Source organism: Pinus tabuliformis, chromosome 6 (assembly GCF_031772625.1).
Source record: "Pinus tabuliformis cultivar Carrire ecotype Pingquan chromosome 6, CPIR1, whole genome shotgun sequence".
NCBI classification, from domain to species: Eukaryota; Viridiplantae; Streptophyta; class Pinopsida; order Pinales; family Pinaceae; genus Pinus; species Pinus tabuliformis.
The window spans coordinates 1,370,742,409-1,370,751,952 of record NC_142292.1 but is presented as its reverse complement, the minus strand read 5'-3'; the positions used below and the strand labels follow the sequence as shown (position 1 = coordinate 1,370,751,952).

The following is a 9,544-nucleotide window of genomic DNA, read 5'->3' as shown; positions in this document are numbered from 1 at the left end:
GGTTTCTAATACATAAATCTTAAGTAAGCAGTAAACCTGAAAGAAAGAACCCTCAGAACTATTTAGAAAACTTTCTAAAATAGAGCAATTACCTTTTCGAAAAAGAAATGTGAAATACTACATACAAACAACATGCTACAGGAATAATAAATGAAGTTTTTTCGACACTTTTGATACTTCATTTGCTAAATACAAGCAACGAATAATAGATTAAATGCTAAGGCCAAAACAAGCATAATGAAACATTTTGAACTAAAAATCGAAAGAGTTTTCCTTAAGAAAAAGGGGAAACCAAAACTGTGAATAAGATACAATAGTAGGTCTTTCCATTCTGAAATTAGTTGAATTTCGAACCCAGAACTCTAACCCCAAACAAGTATGGAATATCTGAATAATATCATAATAGGACTATGCCACTAAAAATACCCAAGATTATTATAAAACTAACAAGTATTGATTATGTTGGTACGCGGGTAGAAACCCCAACTATATGCAAATACAAATGCTAGAATGACATCTAAGAACCATATAATCTAAATCTAAGAAAATGTAATGGGTAATCAGCCAATGCTTCCTTTAAAAATAGAGAAGGAAGAGCCAATTCGAATAGATACCATAGATCTCTATAAAGAAAGAATAGACCTGTGCTACGGTAGAATCCATCTCCTTGTAGTTACACAAACTAGGAGACTATCATAAATTCAAAGCTCAAAAAATTTCATAAAGAGAGATTTACATCTCACGACGAAACTCGGATACAAAAATTACCATCTTATAAATTGACACAAGTTTAGATAGAAATTAATTTACATTGGAAAAATTGTAACCCATCTCAAGCCGCATACCCAGAACCTTAAATAGGAGAAACGATGATACCATGTATATAACTTAAGATAAATATAGCCACAAGGCATATTTATGCAGAGTCTAAGAGCGTAAAATCCCTAACAGAGATAAAATCTATGAACAGTCTAAGAACTACACAATAAGTTCGCATGATAAGCCATTAAACCACTAAGACACCCCAACTCTTCAATCCTAGAGTCCCACGACAATATTTCACATTACCTGGAGGCCGGATGGAGTAATGAGACTGCAACTCGTGGACTCGCTCGAAGAGGTAAGGTTTTGTCCCCAAGTAACCATACTCTTACAGTGGGAAACCCTCTGGCGAAACCTATAAAATAAAAACGTACGAACAACTTGTTAAAACAAAAGTATTTAACGAATTTAATTTGAAAACAATATACCAAGTGTAAACATATAAACCAAATACCTGGCCTAGGTTGCTGTGACAGAGTAAACCCTTCAAGGCAGAAAGCATCGAAACAATCTCTGCAAACCTCGCAGTCCAGCACACAGTCATGGCAAAGCTATGGTAGAACAGGAAGAACTTCATCAACAACACAAAGAAGTAAAAGCGAACCTTTGTAAACCCTAAAGCCATGAAACGAAATGAGAAAGTTTTTCCTGACAGGAAGCGAAATCTCCAATAACACTCAACAACGCAATTGACAAATGAGATAAGGATTCATTCATAGTCATCAGATAAAATTGCTTAACGGAGGACCATCGATGAGGAGATCTTCCCGAAAAGATGCCAATTCCTAGAAGGCAGTTGCAAGAGCCGAGAACCCTGTTCCCACCACCTCTCGGGAAGCCAAGTTCATTGTATTAGACTTTAGGCTTATCCACCTAAAAAATCATTCATAAAATTATTACCGTAGGTAGAGTGAAGTCACCAATGAATGTCATAAGCATGTGATTATCAATTTTATTCATTATGTACATTTGGTGAAAGGCTTGGTTTCAAGTCATTAATTTTATGTGACAGGTGTATTAACTTGGTAATTATTACAATGTATATATATGAAATTCAATTTTTTTTTATTTTATTTTATTATGTTATTATCTAGAGATGTGATAGTAGTTTTAGTATATATAATTATTATCTAATTTGGCATAGAAAAATATTTTATTTATGACTTACTACAATATTTTTGTTATTAATAATATTTTTTGAATTCCACATATCAATTTTATATTAAAAATTGAATGAATTACACATCTCCTTTCTTATTGGGAAATAACTTGAATTATTTTACTTTTAGTTATTTATTCCTAGTAATAGAGATATTTTACTATGACCAATATATATGTTTGTATGTGTGTTTGTATATGAGAAGTCTATATTGAAATATATTTTTTAACATGAATATTCAAACATTCATTATGTTCAATATTGAAATATTTATAAGGTAAATACTATATTATTATTATTAACTTTTAATTAAATGTAATCTCTTAGAGTTGATATAAAATATAGACATCAACAGGTCTGGGTGCTCGTGGGAGATGTTGACGGTGCTGAACCCAGCATCATGTCAGGGGATATCCTTGGTAAGAAGTCCCAATTAGACCTCATACCTTTTGGTGTAGGAATCCTAGCAATGGGTCGTACGGTGTCACCTTGACTACGGTGTCACACAAAGGCAAGTATGATGTCCTTGTTGGTAGCAAGGGTGTGACATATGCAGTAAGTCAAGGAAGGTGCATGAGAGGTTCTAACACATGGAGGGTGAGGTGAGTGCGCCCCTTGGAAACCTATGAAAGCACATAGTTATGAAGGGAACACGTGAGAAAAGATCCATCACAACATGGAAGGTAATAAAGCTAGCAATCCAAAGTGATGGTTAAACCAAAAACACATTTCAGTAAGATTCATACATACATATACAGAAAATAGATACACATGTATGTGTAGGAAAACAAATACATATATCATTTAGAGTAAACAAGATAGCTGCCATACAATATGACATATGCATGAAACGTGTTGGCTTTGTTATATTAAGAAGTATAAGTTCTAGTAATACAATACAACCAAGACTAACCGCTAGTTCCGATAGTGGAACATTACAGTCATTGCCGCCCACTCCTCCAAAGAGATATACTAGCTCTGCATAATGGAGAAGCCAAGACTTGATAAAATACTATTCAAGCTTTCTCTAAGATACTCCTGTTGGAAGCTTGGATGACCAAAAGTCTATACAATGAGTTATGAGGGACTATTTATAGCAAATGGTGGGGTGACCCTTGGCATTCCCCATTGTGACCGTTTATCTATCCTCATGACTCTTCAACTACTCTATGACTATTACATTGAACTATCGACACTTGAACTTCCACTTGAAAAGACGTTACATACAATCTGCACATGTACCCATGTGATACAAAATAGCTTCAGCAAGCCATGCAAGACATCACTTACACTCAGACCGTTGTGGTGAGACCAACTCTTTGACATTCTTATGATGGTCGATGGTGGCGAATTGGTGCCAAGATTGATCATCCATGATGGTGGTTGTGCGCTCAATAATGCCATTCTGCTGAAAGCAAACTCTTGCCTCCATTGCACCTGGGTACAATGAGATGGCTCCCCCATCCAACTTGTCTAATAGTATGCGCATGGTCATCTTGGGTGCGACAGGACTGGAATCATGTTATTGTATAGTGTTTGCACTGGTCTCCAAGCATGTGCTGGTCACCGTGCACATCAACTTTTCAGAATACATATTCGACTCCAGCCAGACTTGCTTCTTGTCTTCACCTTTGTGAGTGTGTCAAATGGGTGGGATCGCATGCGTGCGCACAATCACATGCATGATGTTGAATTCCCTTGGATGCGATTAACATCACTGCTCAACTTCTTTGCTATGTGTTAGCTGCTACGATGGGTCCATAACTTGTACGGAGGTACTTTCATCTGTCTTTGCATGTTGTGCACGCTGCTATACCGATTCTAGTTGCAACTCATTCTCTCTTATGTGCAGCTCTTATTCTTCCTTGAGATACTGCTTCATCACATGCAACTCCTTCTCTGTTTCTCTCTTTTCCTTCACACAATATTCGTGTTGTTCCGTCACCTCATAACCTCAATATCCAAAGTTGTTTCCATTATAAGTAGATTTGCTTTGACCCTGTAGCTTTACTCCACCTCTATGCTATCAAAAGCCTTCCTCTTGGGATCGTGGAATGCAGGTGTGATGCCTCATGTTGTTTCTGATCGTGTTGCTCGTGTGATGTCATTTTCATTCATCTTGATATCCTTTTCCATGAACAACTTGATGTCTTCGTGGATAGGCAAGTTCATAGACACTTGCTTGACTGCATCCCCAAGTGTGCTTTGAATGGTGTCTTCGACTCTGCTCTTCTGGAAGTCATTGTACCTATGTTGCAGGGAGGTGGGTGACACCTATGATACCTAGAGACATAGCAAAGGTCATGGCAAGAAATCTATCAGTTGAAAACCAAAAAAAATTGGAGGACTCTCATGCAACATACATGTGTGACAGTTCGTGAAGATTGGGCAATTTTCATCGAGAGGCTAGGAGACTGATTTCCAAGACTACAGACCACACAGTTCAGGATATCGAGAGGTTGACTGACTATTGGAAGTGCACAATATACAATCCATCCTAGCCTACTAAGGTATGAAATTGTGCAATGCCCCAATTTTAGTTGGAAGTGACATGCAACCAACAAACTGCATTGTACAAATTTTGGGGCTAGTAAGACACTACCTCCAAGAATTGCACAATGGAAGCCTAAAGGTCAGTGTTGGGCCAAACTTGCGCAATTTCTACAAGGTAGAGCCTTTGATTTTGCAAATGCACAGTGCAAGCTGGGCGAGGCATGGTATGGGCCAAGGTAGCCCAAATTGGCTGACGGGTGACTAAAAATGTCACAAGTCTGAATGCATGATGAGATAAGTGAAAATGAGAGCAAATGACTATGCATGCAAATAGTAAATGTAGGATTCAGAAAACGAGAAAGCATGCATGTGCGTGAAGCAAGTTGCCGCAATGACAATCGTTAGTGGAAAAACATTGTCATGCATGAAACAACATTGAGATGCGAATGAAAACTGAAATGGTGCTTCTACAAGCTAACACACATCAAAACAACATCAAGCACTAAGGAAAATCAAGAAGACAACACTCACACAAATCGAAATGAAAAAAGCGACAGAAACACAGTGCAAGAAATGAAAAGCAGGCTTACCCTGAGACAACTGAGCTGAATGTGCTGACAACTACTAGATATGATGTTGGATGTAAGAGCTACAAGATCGATGTGAGGAATGATATCTGTAGCATCCAAAAAATAAGTTTTGATAAAATCAAGGTTGTGATGCGCATGCCACAAATCTAGGGAAAGTGACACTTGGTAGGTGGTTTCTGAAATGATCCTTGCATGTAACATCCAACTGCTAAAAATAGATCCCTGAATCAAGGGATGCCTTTGCATACTTCCTTGGGAAAATCAGTTTTTCCCGGTCTCGAAGGGAACTGGTCAACCTAGAGGCACATGCATTGGTCTGTGAGCCTGGGATGAAACTCTATGTAGTTTCTGGGCTGAGCAGATATGGCTATTCCAAAGGGATTGAACAATTTCTTGGAGTAACAGGTGACTGTCCACTAGGATTGCGAAATTTCTGGGCTAAGCAGCTATACTAGGTCAGACCTCACAATTTTCTCAAGGAATCCTATCTGACTGTATTGCACAATTTCTGGGAGGAATAGTGGACTGTCTCCCAAGATTGCACAATTTCTGGGCTATGCAGCTGTCATGGGATGAATTGCACAATTTTTGAGAGGAAGACTAACAGGAATAATTACGCAATTCTAGAGCCCAACTAGGTGTCTAGCTGGGTTTGTGCAATTTCTAGAGGGAAGGTTGGTCCTCTCCATAATTGTGTAATTCCTAGAGGGAGTTGCTCAACCAGCAACAGACACTATGTCAGGAAATCAACCTGAACAAACTTGCATGCATAGGCTGACAAGACTCTATGAAATAGTTGAAGCTGATGTACTTGATAATTCAAGACATGCTGCTAAGGATGGGTGGTAGGGAGGCTCCAAACCGAAGCTAAGGAAAAAACCTTTAGGGTGGTTGTAGCCGCTACAACACTTGGCGACACACTGACAGAAATCAAACTATCCAAATGGACCTTGTTCATGAAAAGCAAGTATAACACCTCTGGAAGTATTGTTTGTTTCTTTGTTCGTCTTGGTTTCCACACATGCTTGATTGTAAGATGTAGCATTAGCCAAGCACTTGGTCAGGTGAAACACATTCCAAGCCAAGCCAACAAAGTTGTTTTGATTGGGGATGAGGGGTATATTGGTGCACAAGCAATATAGTCATTAGAGTTTTGGTTTCATATCTAGTGTTGCTTCGCTGCCAGCAGGACTGGATAGTACCCCGACAGAGTCACACATGAACACAAACATTGCTTCACTGTCATTGAGCCTAGTCAGTACCTCGACAAAGTTACTTCCATCACCTCTGTGTATAGGAAGCCTTTCTCTTCTTTCGCCTTATTCAATTTTCATTTTTTTTGAAAATTTTTCACTTTTTCATTTTTTTGAAATTTTTTCACTTTTTCATTTTTTTCATTTTTCATTTTCATAACTGTGCATAACACTTACTCATTTCAGAGGCGGAAGATGGATCTTGACTTATTGAGAGAAGAAGAGGTTGTTCCTTCAACGAAGTAGTTTTTATATACATCTAACGTGCTTGTTAAGGTTTTCTCCCCCCTTACTCTACTTGACTGAGATGACAAGGATTAACCCAAAAACAACCAACTAGAGTAGGTGATATTGGTTAGCGTGCAAGCGTTGTGTTTTCACCAATGTTCACTTCGAATAGTGATATTTTCCACTGATGTATCATGGACTGAAGATAACAAGTTCTTACATAAGAGAGTGGACAACAGATAACCAAATGTTGATAAAAAAATTTCCCCGTAAGAAAAGTCGTAATTTTATTAATGAAAACAAAATTACATTTTGTATATGCTAAGTCGCATTTCATTTGCAAGTCAAATGACCTCATATCAGGGGTTCATTAAAATTTTTTTAATGTACATATGGGGAGAAAATCATGTTTTCCTCCCCTTTTTCTTCTTGACCTTGTGCCACTCCCCTTGAGACGGCATCATCGATACAAGTTGAAGTGGATTTTCAATGCATGGTCGGGGACTTTCCATGTCTGAATTAGAGGTGTCTGATGTGTGTAGTCTTTTTGTTCCACTGTTTTCCATTGTATCTGGAATCTTTTCCAGTTGTGGTTCCATAGGTCCTTGTGGAGATGTCTCCTGGATTTTTTCTTCTTTGTATGTTTGATTGTTCTCATTTGGTATGGGCTCTTACACTTAAAACTCCTCCTCCTCTTCGGATCTGGTGGGGGAAACTTCCAACCCTTGTGTTGTTTCCATATTTTATTCTTCCTTCGACTATGTTTTTTGTCTTCGAGACATGTATTTTGTAGATGTTCTGTTTGTTGGCATATTTTACACCTAAATGCTTTGTTTTCATAGTCTAGTGTCTGTGTCCAGCTTCATTGTTTATGCTTTAGCTGTATCTGATCTGGTAAGCCTTTATTGAGATCTACTTCCACAAATATGTGTGCGAATGTAAAAATTCTTTCCTCCACTCTTTGTGTATCCATTTTAATATATCTTCCAATGGTGTTGCCTATACCTGCAAGAACCTGTTGGTCCTAGAAGTGTAATGGGAGGTTGTGCAAATGGACCCAAACTGGCATCCTGGAAACAACCATAGTATTGGCATCGAATTGTGGGATCCATGGTGTGATGAAAAGGCCCGTAGATCCCTGGAACCATGGTCCCTCCTATATCACATGTCTCTTATCTCTGTTGAATGGAATTTGACAATAAAAAACCCCTTGGAATAGAGGTGAATCTCACAATGTAGAGTCCATTTTGTGAATATCCAATGAAAAAGTTCAGAGGGTTTTGGCCAAAAATAGTTGAATTGATTGGCTTGTGATTCAAAATTATTACATGCCTCATCTGTTTCTGGTATATCTTTATTTAGTTCTGGTGTATAGTTCAGCTGCTCCATAATGTATGGACTGGCTTCTGTTGACCACTGTAGGAGCTTTTCCCCCTTGTAAGATGTTCTTGAAGGATATTCCTCCCTTTTTTTGATTTTGTTGTGGATCTGTGTTGTTTTTTGTTTTTGTGCTTGTCCCACAACCACCTTCTATTTGTTTTGTTGAACTGAAAGTTGTTGCACCACCTCGCAGCCTCAGGTTGAGTGTTATAGTAGATTCTGACATAATGTTGTAGTCCAAAATGGATCTAATATCCTATAGGGTTCTTCCCCCATGTAAGAGAAGTTGTAGTCCAAGTGGGTAGCAAATTTGTTGGGTGATGATATTATTCAGGTTTATAACACATTCTGTTGGAAGGACCCAAATCAAGGTAGACATCCCTGTAGGGGTTTTAATAAAAAATTGAAAGTGATTAGAAGTTACCAAGGAAGGGGGTTTTGTGGTCCTCTGGGTCATACAGGACCGTGTAGCTCCAATGTCTCTATAATGCTCTATAGTCTGTGGGTACTCCTCTAGTGTCTTGACGGCTTTGACAAAATTTCTGAGAGTTTTTGTTGACCCTCGCGAGGAGGTGAACACGTCTTTGATTCCAACAAACTGCAGAACCTTCTTAAGCACACGAGCAACCATGATCCTGGAATCTCTGGGGCAGGCACCATTTTGACTATTCTGGAGCCATATTTACCAGTGATGTTGACAGGTATGATGTGGGGTTTCTAGATCTTGTTACCCCAATAACCCCTCTTGACGGGAATAAACGAAAACATGGCCAAAATAATGGCTCCGCGGCTGGCCGTTGCCACCTCTTTGTTGCACTTGATGCCGAGCTTGATGTGGCCATTTTCGTCACCCACGATCTAGTGCTCCTCAACGGCCAATGAGAAAAGATAAATTTGCTCGCGGGAATGGATTTTTTTGTCTTTTACTAGGCGGCTGATCTTTGTCCCGAATATGCCCTTTCCTTCTTCATCTCTTCTGGGTCCTTAGCGTCCATTGTGATTATCCCCGCGGCCTCTGTTGCCTCCGCCTCGCCGAAACCCGCGCCCGAATCCCCCTCCTCTTTTTTCCATTGCTTCGCTAGGGTTTCTTCGTCTCAAGGTTGATGAGAAAAGTGGATGCCTTTGCATGCATATGTTATTAAAAATATTCTGCAGATCTATAAATGTACAGAAAAATATAAATGTTGATAGTTGTACAAGTCCCCTAGTACTTTACCTAGCTTGTTTCAAGAGTCACACACGGTCCATGCGAAACTAAACTACAGATAATAACAAGCAAAAAAACAAAAAAGAAAAGAAAGAAGCAGAAGCAAATGTGAAAGCGAAGTGAGTAAGCAAACAAACAAGCAAACATGCATGTAAGAAAACAACTCAAAAAGCAAACACTACCCCTACTCCTAAGTTAACAGTGCATGGGTTGTCTCACGTAAGGTGATACTTACAATGCATCCGCAGATGCACTGGGCGACCCATGTTGATGAAGGCATGGTTCACAAACATCATAGTTGCATAGACCAACAAGCATGAAAGATATAACGATGAATAGGTACATACTCTGAGCTTATAAGCGTCCATAAAACAAAAATGAGTGAAGGTGCATGACGTGCACTCTATGGACT

At 38.9% G+C, this 9,544-nt stretch overlaps 1 pseudogene; it reads right to left on the bottom strand.

Annotated features, from left to right (window-relative positions):
- Window positions 1-1,064: 1,064 nt before the first annotated feature.
- LOC149263733 (small ribosomal subunit protein uS5y/uS5u/uS5v pseudogene) lies at window positions 1,065-8,996 on the bottom strand (annotated as a pseudogene).
- Between the last annotated feature and the right edge of the window lie 548 nt (window positions 8,997-9,544).